Source organism: Rhynchophorus ferrugineus, unplaced genomic scaffold (assembly GCF_030347505.1).
Source record: "Rhynchophorus ferrugineus isolate W39M unplaced genomic scaffold, kcgeb_rfMv2 rfM8, whole genome shotgun sequence".
Classification (NCBI taxonomy): Eukaryota; Metazoa; Arthropoda; class Insecta; order Coleoptera; family Curculionidae; genus Rhynchophorus; species Rhynchophorus ferrugineus.
The window spans coordinates 5641566-5654588 of record NW_027472587.1 but is presented as its reverse complement, the minus strand read 5'-3'; the positions used below and the strand labels follow the sequence as shown (position 1 = coordinate 5654588).

General features: G+C 31.5%; 1 protein-coding gene across 2 annotated transcripts in view; it reads left to right on the top strand.

Moving 5' to 3' along the window:
- Nucleotides 1-2066: 2066 nt before the first annotated feature.
- Nucleotides 2067-13023, top strand: part of LOC143200579 (uncharacterized) — a 68804-nt gene continuing 57847 nt past the window's right edge. The window contains exon 1 of one of the 2 annotated variants that reach the window (XM_076411039.1): nucleotides 2067-2285. The gene's annotated coding sequence lies outside the window, so the exon portion shown is untranslated. The remainder of the gene's footprint in view (nucleotides 2286-13023) is intronic. The other variant, XM_076411040.1, reaches the window with a different exon arrangement.

Here is a 13023-nt window from a genome sequence, read left to right as displayed (position 1 = left end):
CTGACTAGTATTCAGTTCAGACGTGCCACCATCGACCGCCGAAAAGTTTCTTCACATGTTGAACTAGATGGAGTGTGGTTGCCATAAAATTCACAAAGCATTCGGTGACATTCAGTAGCCTCTTTCTTCATACTCAAGTAAATATGTAAAACTTCCCGCAAATGCTATTTACTCGGCACATATTCGTTGAAACTTTTTTGTTCGTCCTTAACCACCAACGCCCAATAAAATGACTACAAAATCTAGAGATATTAGAAGGGCATCCCCCATTACATTACATGTGAACAAGTTTAGCGTTCATTTGCAACTAGAGGGCGCGACTGACTATATGAGTAATGGTAAATTTCAAATATGTTAATTATAATAATAGCAGTAATAATTATAACAATAATAGTGGTAGCACTAAAAATAAAAATGCAGCAAAAATTTAAAAATTCATTTTATTTAGCTATATGTAAAATTTATATTAGTAATATTATTTGAAAAGAGAATTCATTGAAATATTTATGTTTAATGACAATATATTATACTAACCATATTTTAAAACGTAATATAAAATTTGACAAAAAACAATTTATAATTTTAAATATACAATGTTTAATAAAATTAAAATTTTTAATATCTTAAATATAAGTGAGCCAAATATAGAGTACAGTACGATATATACTGAAGACTATTTATTTTGTAATCTGTTTTTAAATCTTATTTTTGACAAATATTTATTGTAAGTGTATAATTGTATGTTATCCATATAAGCTGTATTATATTTAGATGTTGCAATAAAAAATGTTTAATTTTTCCTTTTGCTATTCTGTTCACTTGTCTCATCCACCAAAACAAACAACACATAAATATTATATATAATTATGTCTCAGAATGCTTAAAACAATAGATTGTTTGGAAAAAATACAGGCATTTGGTGATTTAAAATATTGGACAGACTGCTTGTTAAGTTTTGTGCATAATCTGGGAATTAAATAGAATAGTCAATATATCGTTTACAAACTAAGTAAAAAAGGCACTGGCTTTTTCATGTTACATCTATCATACTGCCGAGTTTGAATAACCTCACTGTTCTACCCAATAACTTTTCCTGACATATATTTTTCAAATCAGTTACATAGAGTTAACATTAATACAAGGCTAACAATTTAAATAACAACTGGAAACCGCATCCCTGTTAAGCAATGCTTTTCCAAATTTCGATTTATAGTCAGCCTGTGTAAAATGTACACTACAAATTCTTTTGATCTTATTTAAGGCCTCACCAGGGCTTCTCATCAGTTTTTCATTATTTATTGCTAAAAGTCATTTCTGACATAGAACAGGATTCCTAAGAAAGCTGTGCATTCTATTTGAAATGGTACTACATCCTGGGACACCTAAGATGTCTTCGGATTTAAACAAATCATTTTAACTAAAAAATAACTGCAAAAACACAGATAATAAAATAAGAATATATAACACGTAAGATGAGTTTTTAAGTTTGCTTTGTCAGCCTTATTGAAACATCCATCCAATTCGCTTTATAAGTTTAATAAGTTTTATCGAAAAAAAAAACCTATATTCTTTGTATATAAATGAAATTGTTTCTATAGACAGTATATAATTACCAAAAGTCCAAAATATTCAGTAATTTCTTGATTATTTTCTCCAAATATAAACGCACGGACTCTACAACTTCTCATATTTTAGAGCAGTCTTATAAAAGCTGAATATGTCAAATTTAGCTTTGCTGTCAAATTTAAATTTGAAGCCCCCTAGCCGCAAATGAACAAACTAAAACACCGTTTCGCATGCGCCCATAGAAGATGCCCTTCTACATTCTCAATATTTTTTGGAAATGACACTTACTGAAAAGTGAGGCTTCAACAGGAAGTTAATTACAAATGTACGCGATGCGATTTAATAGACTAATCTAAATCCTTTAAAATTAATTTACCTGATACAAATTAATAATTAGTTATATACTAGAAAAAAACATTTTAAGCCATCCGCTACTTCACCTAAATAGCATCATTGATTTTTAGATATAAACCCGCTGATAGTCGCCCATCTCCCAAGAGAACGCCGGATTCCTGCAGATTTCAGCCTTGCGCTGCGCCTATGGCAACACGATAAACAGTCGGAGGTAAAACTAACCTCATCGCGGCATCAGTTGCATGTTGCGGTAGTGAGTCGACGGTCCGAACAGTAACGTGCGGCTGCTTTCTCAATTTTTTCGCCATCTATCCGATAGAAAACCGGCGAAACCAGATATTTTCCAATCGGTTAACGTTTTGTGGGTAAGTACGGACTAATGAGTTATTTGATTTTGATTTTAATCGATCGTATGGTTTTTGTAATTTATATTATGTTAAAAAAATTGTTTATTGGTACAGATAAATATATGGAAATGTACGAACTGTTAAATTAAAACGTTTTTAAATATAATTATTCGCTTGTCCTTGAGGATGACAACAAAACAGGAAAGAAATGTATGTTTTTGTTATTATCATAGCATATATAATAACAGCTTTTGTGTAAAAGAAATTAAGATGCAGGTTCACTTTATTATAATTCTTGTAATGTTAGTTTTTAATGTTACATAATTGCATTTTATATTTATAATACTAAGATATTTTTTATAACTCTCCAAAACAATTAGTTTTTTGCTATAGCGGAAGTGACAAATTGTTATACAAATTGCGGATTACATAAAAATAATTTAAAAAAGACGACAGAGATACAAAAATGATGAATAAATATATATTTTATCTTGCTTTTCGTTGTTTATATACTCACTTGAGAAGCTTATTTCAAGTGATAATGTACTGAAAACCATTTGTTTTACTGAACAATATTACTGTGTTAAAAAATAGTGTGATATCCAATTGGTATTCTTCGTTATATATTTTTTCTCGCGACTTTTTGATCAATAACAAAATTGAAATAATCACTCAGTCGTCCTACTTGATTAATTTAGTTCCGTTGGACTTTAGATCATTCTCTGGCTTGAAGAAACTGCTTCAATTGTGTTAAACCCTTTAAGTAGATATAATAGATAGTAAATAAATTTGAATAAATGATTAACTCTTTATGTTCGTTATCAAAGGTTTTCCTAATTGATTTTCCATTTACCAACTTTATTACCGATGAACATTATTGATTGAAAATTATTATTATTTTGATATTTAAAATATGTTTTATTTAAGTACTTAAAGCTTAGTGGTTCCTTTGCTTGAACAACGGAAGCAAGACACAGTTTAACCACAATACAGATGGTTGTTTAAAGAAGGCAGGAAATGACATCTAAAGAAAACGAATAAAAATAAATTTTATTGGATTTTGCCTTTTTTATATCAGTAAATGGAAGTTAAGTATTATATTATTATATTTTATTATTATATATTATATATTTTTATTTGTTTATATATCTCATTTATTCATTATATTTCACATTGGATATCATTAGATATTCACAGAGCGAGTGTTGGATAATACATCCATATGTATTTCTCAAATGAAAATAAAATTAAGCTACTTTAGAATGCACTTATACAATATACAAGTTCTTGTGGTTTGGCTTGCTTCACCATTCTGATTTCCTGCATATTGTGCAGTAGCTCTATTGCTTCCAGGACGCTGTGATTTATCAATCTTATTTAATGTTTTAAATCTAATTTTTGGATCAGTTCGTAAATCCATTTGATTTGGAGAACTGTACGATACTCTTCGTTGGTTTCTTAGCGATAAGCATTGGTAATTAATCCATTAATACTAGTAGGATTCATATTTTAGTGTAACTCCATATGTGAATCTCACAGGTCCTAATTGGCTTAATCATAAGATTGATAAACCAATCTCTATGATTTTAGAGCAAGTTGCGAGTATCTTACGACTAATTAGTGTTTGTTTACTTAATGGCAGTTCCTTAACTTTGAGTCTAATCTGCTCTGATTTTTGTTTAACATGATGTTTCTAATTTCACCTACCATCAAGATGGATGATGGCAAGTTATATAATTAGTTTTTCGTCAGTACCACCGCAACGGATCATTGACATGGACGGACTTGGCTGTATTTTCCAGTTTCTAATTCATTTGTAGATGTTGTTGACCACTACTTGTACATTTTCTAATGCCTTGGACAAAAATACATCTTTTGACTGGTGATAACTGTCTCATCGCAAATGTTCCAAGTACAATTTCTTTTTTTGTTACGAACATACTAATGTGGCCCCACATCCTGAGAAAGTTAGACTGAAATATGTTTAAGTGTTGAGAATGCCCCATCCCGCGAGACCCTAATTTTCTTTCGAGAAAATAATATTCCATTAGTTCACAAATAAATAAAAGTGAAAAATTAACGATTTTTATTTTATGCACCTTATGTAGTATATATTGCTGCATAATTTTGTTTACAAGGCTGTTAATGAATGGATGATTAAGCTGTTTTTCCGAGAAGCGTACCTAATACTGCTGATTTCCTCTGCGAAACCAACATGAATTTTAATGGTATTTTATTACTTAACTAGTTAATAAAAATTCTCTATACTATGCATATTACAATACAATAAGTTACACACAATGATGCTATAAATGTATACTATGTGGCTAAGAAATATATTTATGCTAATTAATGGGAAAAAGGACTCATTAACGCCTTTTTATGTCATTACTTGTATATGTTATTTGCATAGAAATCAACTAGTTAATTTAAAAACATATTTTAACAGTTAATAATAGGTTTCACTAAGGGACATTAACATTTTATTCATATATTCTCTTTTGAAAAGGTGTGGTCTATTGGCTCTTGGTATTAAGTTACTTAGATATACCTGCAAGATTTGAGGGTTGCTTTTGTAACATTGAAGCCCTAACTGAAACTTTTTAACGATTTACTCCTTCATTTTCCAGGAAGCTTTGGGAGTTGGCGTAGAAAGATTCTTCGCCTTTTGAACTGATACCCATTTATCGCATCTTCCTAAAAAAGTGGTAACTGCAAGAAATAATATCTCATGCATATCAATGCCCCAACATATCAAAATTTTGATCTCTCATGATAATTTAACACGGCTCATAAGGTTCCACTTTGCTTCCGACCAGAAATTTACAGTCAAGCTTTTGAAACCAAATCCGACAACTAGTTTCCTTCACCATATCGAAATAAAAACTCCGACTAATATTTTCAGGATACATTACGCCACAAAATCTCCGAGTTTGGCGAATGCGTATATAAAGCTTTATTTACTTATTTTGTAATTATTAGATTTAATGTCGAATATATTAAGTATGTAAATAGGTTCAGGAAGTAAATAAAAATGGTAAAACTTTAGAAATAACACATTTTATTTAAAAAAGCATTGAATGAAACGAAATAATAAAAATATAATTAATATATGTCCAGATATTTATCATATTAGACCTCATCATTATTTTTTATAAATAAATATAGACTAATATCACAAATAATTGATTTAATGTTGAAACTTATTCTTATATTATAATGCATTGTATTTTCCTTGTCATTAGATCATTAGGGTGTCGTTAATAGTTTTATATTTTGTTGGTTTGATCCGGGTCTACTTTTGTTAGCAAATTTAATTATTTCAGAGTATCACCGTATACTGTTCTTATATCTTAACAAAATGATGTCTAATTGTTTCTTCTTTGATTATCTGAATTTTACATTCTTCGACTTTTACTTTCAACAAATTTTAGCTACATCTTAGCTATAAAATAAAATTTAAATCATTACTAGAATATATTATGTTTCAAATAAATGTCTAATTATTACCAGTTTTGATCATTATTTCACTTTAAAAAGGCATTTACTGAGAAAAATATATATTAACAAAAATATTTTCCACAAATTTTCCCATCTTTGCCGACAGATCGAGAATGGTTTGGTAGCTATTCGGTCATAGATAGTTTATCGCACTTCTCAGCATTTTGAAAGCTTGTGCCAGCTAAGCTATGCCCCATGGATCTGAACAATAGTGAACATCTCTTGAGTACCCTTGATGTGGCATATCTACCCATTAGAATTGAAATATTGTATACTTCTCAACTCTCACAACATGCTCTGACGTCGCTAGATATCTGTGGCACCAGATATCAGTCAATTTTAGCAGCTCGCTTAATACTAATACAACTTGCTGATCCTACGATATATATAACAAGTGTATGCGTTCAGTAAATTAGTGTGATGGTCATTTATCCTCCTTTTGGATCTATCTCAGAGGCATGTAAACGTCTGAGAAACAGTTGTTTATCAAATTCGGAATTGTCTGAAAGTTCTTTGATAATTTAAGCTGAGTTTTCATCCGTAGGTCTTGCAATACATTGTGTTCGAAATCTTTTAGTTTTCCAAGTCGTTCTTTATCATTGACATCAAAATCACCACTTATAAATGATTGAAACCAAAACAGGTATTTGAGATATGATTATAGGTATAGCATCACCATAGTTTGATAGGCTTTTGTAGCCAGTTTATTTAAATCATACAACATTAAATGTTGAAAATACAATTTTCATTGTGCAATACTGAATAAATCTGAACTGAATTTAATAGTTAGTTAAGACATTTTTTTATAAAATCTTTATCAGATACGCTTAGTTCAATCTTAATTTACAATTAATTAATTACTACTTTTCCTATGTACTTGGATTAATTAACAAGCAAGTCGAGTACGAGAAAATACATCAGTATGCATTCCTCAATTATAAAATTATAATTATTTATTAATTATTAGCTTATAGCTATAGTTTACACTAAATGTATACACTTTAGATAAGTTCGTATGGTTATGTTCCTTTCAATCTCCTGACATCCTGCGCGCTGTCCAGCAGTTGTATTGCTTCCACGTTAGTGTGATTTACTAAGGTTCTTTCGTGTTTCAAGGCGAAATCTTAGATAACTTCGCAAATCCATTTGATTTCCAGGTCATCGTGCAGTTCTTCATTGGTTACATAGAGATAGGCATTGGTAATCAATCGAAGAACCTTGTTTTGATAGCGCTGTGTGACTAGTTGATTTGAATGTTTAGTGCAACCTCATATTTGCACCTCATAGGTCCAAATTGGGTTTATAATTGTATTATAGATCAACCTCTTTGATTTTAGATCAAGTTGAGTGTATCTCCGACTAACCAGTACACCTGTTTTATTTTGGTTCTAATGTGTTTTGCTCTTTGTCTAACGTGATGCAGTTAGTTAAGAATGCTTAACAGTTGCTGATCAAAAATCATTAAAGCACATATAAATTTTAACACCGAGAGAAAGGCAATATAGGTTATCCGATAGAAAAATTGCTCTGATTCAAAATTTTTCCATAAAAAAAGTAGTTAATTACACTTCACTATAACGCTAATTAATTTCTTATAATTTTTTTATGAACAATACTACAGCAACTCATCTAACATGGTGACTAAGGGGCCATCTGAGGCTTAAGTGCTAAATGGTATACAAATACACAAATTATAACACTATTACAACGTGATATAACAGGTCAATTGAAAAGTCCCCGCCCTGACATATAGATGGCGCTTCTAGAACTAAATCTATGCTTGTTAGTTAGATAACCCTCAAAAGATGCGTGTATAAATTTGAGAGCTATCGGATCATTACTTTGTGAATTATAGCACTTTGAGTGAATCAACTTTTGTTATTGTGAAAAAAATGGATAAAAAGGAATTTCGCGTATTAATAAAATATTGCTTTTTGAAGGGAAGAAATACAGTTGAAGCAAGAACTTGGCTTGATGCCGAGTTTCCGGAATACTTCCCCAGGAAAATCAACCATCAAGGATTGGTACGCTAAGTTTAGACATGGTGAAATGAGCGCCGAAGACGGTGAACGCAGTGGAAGCAAAAGAGGTTGTTACCGACGAAAATATTAAAAAAATACACAAAATGATTTTGAATGACCGCAAATTGAATGAAATAGCAAGCACTCTAAATATATCAACTGAACGTGTATATTATATCATTCACGAATATTTGGATATGAAAAAGCTCTGTGCAAAGTGGGTGCCGCGCGAAATCACTTTTGACCAAAAACAACGACGAGTTGATGATTAGGAGTAGTGTTTAAAGAAGATCAAGCGTAATAAATCCTAGTTTTTGCGTCAATATGTAGCAATGGATGAAACATGGCTCCATCAGTTCACTCAGAAGCCCAATCGACAGTCATCCGACTGCACTGCACACGATGAACCAGCTCCAAAACGTGGGAAAAGGCAACAGGCGGCTGCCAAGTTTATGGCGTCTGTATTTTCGGATGCGCATGGAATAATTTTCATTGTCTACCTTGAAAAGGATAGACCATCAACATCGACTATTACGTAGCGTTATTGGACCGTTTGAAGGACGAACTCTCCGAAAAACAGCCGCATTTGAAGAAAAAGAAAGTGCTGATTCACCAAGACTATGCACCGTATCACAAGTCAGTGAAAACGATGGCAAAAATCCATCCATCCACCGTATTCTCCAGATCTAGCCCCTAGCGACAATTTCCTGTTCTCAGATCTCAAAAAAAGTTTGAAGCCAAGGACAAATCGTACTACAAAAATGGTGTCGAAAAGTTGGAGAGTCGCTATAATCAGTGTAGAACCCTTGAAGGGAATTATGTTGAATAAAAAAAAACTATTTTTGCCAAAAAATATGCTTTACTATGCTAGACCGCGGACTTTTCAATTGACTTGTTATGCAAACCTTTTATTACTAAGTATCACACCAAATATATATCGATATAAGAATAAATTACTATAATTTCTACTTATGATAGATATAAATGAACTTGAAAATATAGTTTCGTATTTAATATAAACCTAATTTACCACCTCTATAAAAGGACTATTAATCACGTATGCTTTTTTATCTATGGACGAGTTGTTTTTGTGTCGTCGACCCTGATTGATTTCCCCACAAACCCACCGTGCAAAAAAGATTCTCCTTTCAGCGCTACCTGCTAATTATACAGCCCTTATGCCGGCATTAAGGGCAGGTGGTGGATAAATGAGGTCATCGACACATAGCCACCAATGGATATCGCAAACAGACACGGAATTTCTAAACTCGCCTTTTGAACGATCCACGCTTGGAATGTCTATTTGTTTTCGGTTTTTATCCTCACTATTTGTATGGAAAGCCGATATTGGGATTGGAGAGAAGTAGGTTAGGGGTTATAGTGGGACGATCTGGGACAGCGTTTCATGTCGGTTCGAATTGGGACAGAGTAATGGAGGGTTGTTGTTGTCTTACCTATTGACGGGTGTGTATCGATATACAGTGGCGTAGATATTATGACAAATATTAAACATTAACTGCTGGAAATTAAATTTCAATTAATTAATTAATGAATATTAAAAAAATCGATGTTAGTTGATATTTGTTTAAACATTAGGAGCTTCCTATTATATTCTTATCATTTGCTACTTTAAAATTGCTTATATTGAAATTAATTAATTGTTGTAAAATAAAAATAAATAAAAATATTGTTTATAATTCGTATATAATTCATTTATGAATAATATAATTCATAAAATCATGCCATATCAAACTGAATAAGCGGTAATAATCTGAAGGCGATGTGCCTGGTGAGTACTCTGGTTACAGCAGAACTTCTTATTCAAGCTGCTTCGAACAGTGTCTCCTTAACAGCTCTTGCAACCTGTTGACAAGCATAATGTAATGTGATGACTTTACGTCTGTTATTGGCTTTTCCTGTTATTTTTTGTGCAATAATACATCATTGAATTTATTCAATTGTTTTCATTAAACATCTACAGTAACAGTTTCATGCAGTTTTAGCACCTCATAATGCACTATACTTGTGGATATCCTGACGATATTAAAACACTGTTTTCATTCTTAACGAACTCTTTTTATGAGGACTGCATAGGCACCATTTCAAAAATTATTGAAAAGTGTATATAATATTAATATATTAATAATATAATTTTAACGAAAAAATTAACACACAAGGAACAAATTAGATTTGTTTAGTTCATAATTTGGTTTCGTCTATATGACACAAAATTATATTATTATTTTTGAATTGTTTGGGCTCGGCACCGACTTCAAACCAATCAATTGGTACTAGTAAAAATACTATTGTAGATAACTAAATAGTTTTCGGTAGGTATTAAGCTAAATTTTGTGTATATAGTAGCATATAAATTTGTATAGTAGATAGGTTAAATAAGGTTTTTGTTTATTTTGATTTAGTTATTACAACAATTATTATATACATATTTTATTTTTAAACGTTTTAAAATGTTTTTAAAGTATTTATTATATTTTACTTCCTAATGAGTCCCTTATTTATTATTTGAATTCGGTTCAATTTTTTTGCTGAAAATATTTAATTTTTCTCTTTTTAGTGTTAGATATTTACTTCATAAATTACGAAATTAGCTTATTAAGTATTACAAGAGCTAAGCCAAGTAAATGTGGGGCCCGTATAAGGAATATTAGGAATAAACAATGATTGAAAACAAGGAACGCTTCAGGCCCCAGGGTCCGTTACCTCTAGGTGATTTGACAAATAAATAATTTTATTTTATAATTTTTACATTTTCAAATAGTTATCAAATCATCGTTCCATTTTTCAGCATTTAGAAACCGCGTGCCAATTAAAAAAATACGACAAAATCATGCCATATCAATCTGAATAAGCGGTAATAACCTGAAGGCGATGTGCCTGGTGAGTATGCTGGTTGCGGCAGAGCTTCTCATTCGAGCTGCTTCGAACAGTGTCTCCTTAATAGCTCTTGCAACCTGTTGCCGAGCGTTGTAATACAATGTGATAACTTTGCGTCTGTTACTCGCTTTTTCTGTTTTTCTTTGTGCAATAATACGTCATTTAATTTATTCAGTTGTTTTTACTAAACATCTGCGGTAACAGTTTCATGTAGTTTTAGCAGCTCATAATATACTATACTTGTGGATCTCGTCACGATACATACGAACAAGTCATTATGGAGATTAGTATACCGCTTCAGTGTCGATGTGGATGGATCCCCTGTACTAACCAATAACTTTTTACGTTTGGAATTATTACAGCAGTTCCGCTCTTCAACGCCACTGGCATTATATTATCATTATTCATCATTCTATTTCATTATTATCATTATATTTCATTCAACTTAGTTGAATTCGAATTTATTTCTTGTCGAAAATTATTCACAAGTCGATACACCTAAAATATTTTTATATGAACATACTTTGTCACGATATTTTGCATTAAGTTCAAATACTTCATCTACTCTCTTTGATCTTTTTAACCGACTTCAAAAAAGAAGGAGGTCCAATGTTCACCGATTTCTTCGTCAATTATGGACCGATTTTTAAAATTCTCTTTTTATTCGAAGGAGTTCACTTCTGTGGTGGTCTGATTGGAACCAAGTCATTATCTGATGGTATAATTCGGGGAAATCGCGGAAAATCTCCAAACGCTGATGTGATGTAAGATATAACTCCTGAATGGTTAGGAGTCAGAGGATATTTCTTTAAATATTATGGGGACGTACATACAACTAATTGTATAGTTATTAAGTTATTTAGGTAGCTCTTGATGAAAGTAGGGACCATACCGCTAAACCTTCAGGAGTTTTTAGTAAGGGTTTGCTTTCCAAAGTTGTTCAGTTTGCTTTTTAAGCACTAACCATATCTTATAGGAGATGTGGAAAAGCTGCAGGCACACACGCGGAAGTCACGGGTTAAATTCCCAGCGGAAGCAATGACTTTTCGTTGTTGTGTTCTAGTATGTTTAGAACATTTGTGAAATCACCTAGGCTAGGTAGCGGGCCCGGGAGCCTGAAGCGTTCCTTATTTTCAATCATTGTTTCTTTATTCCCATTTTTCCTCATACGGGCTGCACCTTTACTCGGCTTACCTATTGTAATACTTAATAATCATAATAGGCATACTAATCATTGTAATAACTAAATAAAAATAAACAAAAACCTTATTTAACTTATTTACTACACGAATTTATATTCTACTATATACACACAATTTTGCTTAATACCTATCTAAACCTATTTATTTATCTACAATATTATTTTAACTATTACCAACCGATCAGTTTGAAGTCAGTGCCGAGCCCAAAAAATCCAAAATTATAATATAATTTTAGATAATATACACAAAATTAAATGACGAACAAAACAAATCTAATTTGTTCCTTATATTTTCATTTTTTTAATTAAAAATATATTATATTAATATTCAATACACTTTTCAACAATTTTTGATGTAGTACCTATGCAATCCTCATAGAGGTCGTTAAGAATGAAAACAGCGTATTAATTTCATTAAGAACATTTTTAAAATTTTTGAATTTTATTATATAACTGCATTCAAGTTGTGATTGCAAGGGAAATAATAAAAACACCTATCAATTAGACACACTGTCGTAAAGATAAGGCTTAGAATATTGCTAATGCCCTGTAAACATTTTAATTATATTGCCAATTAAACTAATTTTTGTTTATTATAGGAGTGATAATAAACTCACATAGTCAGTTATTATTATAAACCCGCATCGTCTTTGTCCGTAACCTATAATAAACTTAACCCTGAGAAGAACCTAAACAATCAAAGTTTATTGCCCATAAAATAAATTCCATTTGCGCGTGGAATCTTTGTCGATGAGAATGTACATTTTCTTCTTTTTATTGACTTTATTATAGAAATTTGCTTAGCTTTTGGGCAAAACGTTTGAAGCAGAATTAATTTTTTTATCAATATCGCATTCTTGAGCTGATGATCAAATTCACGTATGATGTAAATGTGTAAAATTCTCAATGATAATACCTGATTAGTTTCTGTTCCATTATCATGTTTTAAAAATATATTTTAAAGTCTCCTTTTACCAAGTAGGTTTATCTGGACTGGACCTACAGTTTAAAGTGTGCTCCGAACCACGGTCCTCAAAATTAAGCCTACCGACTGGCGGGTGACCAACTTTAGAAATCATCCCAGAAGACATTCGGTCTTACCCAGCCTGGTTACTAGCGTGATTGGGATCATTTTCCT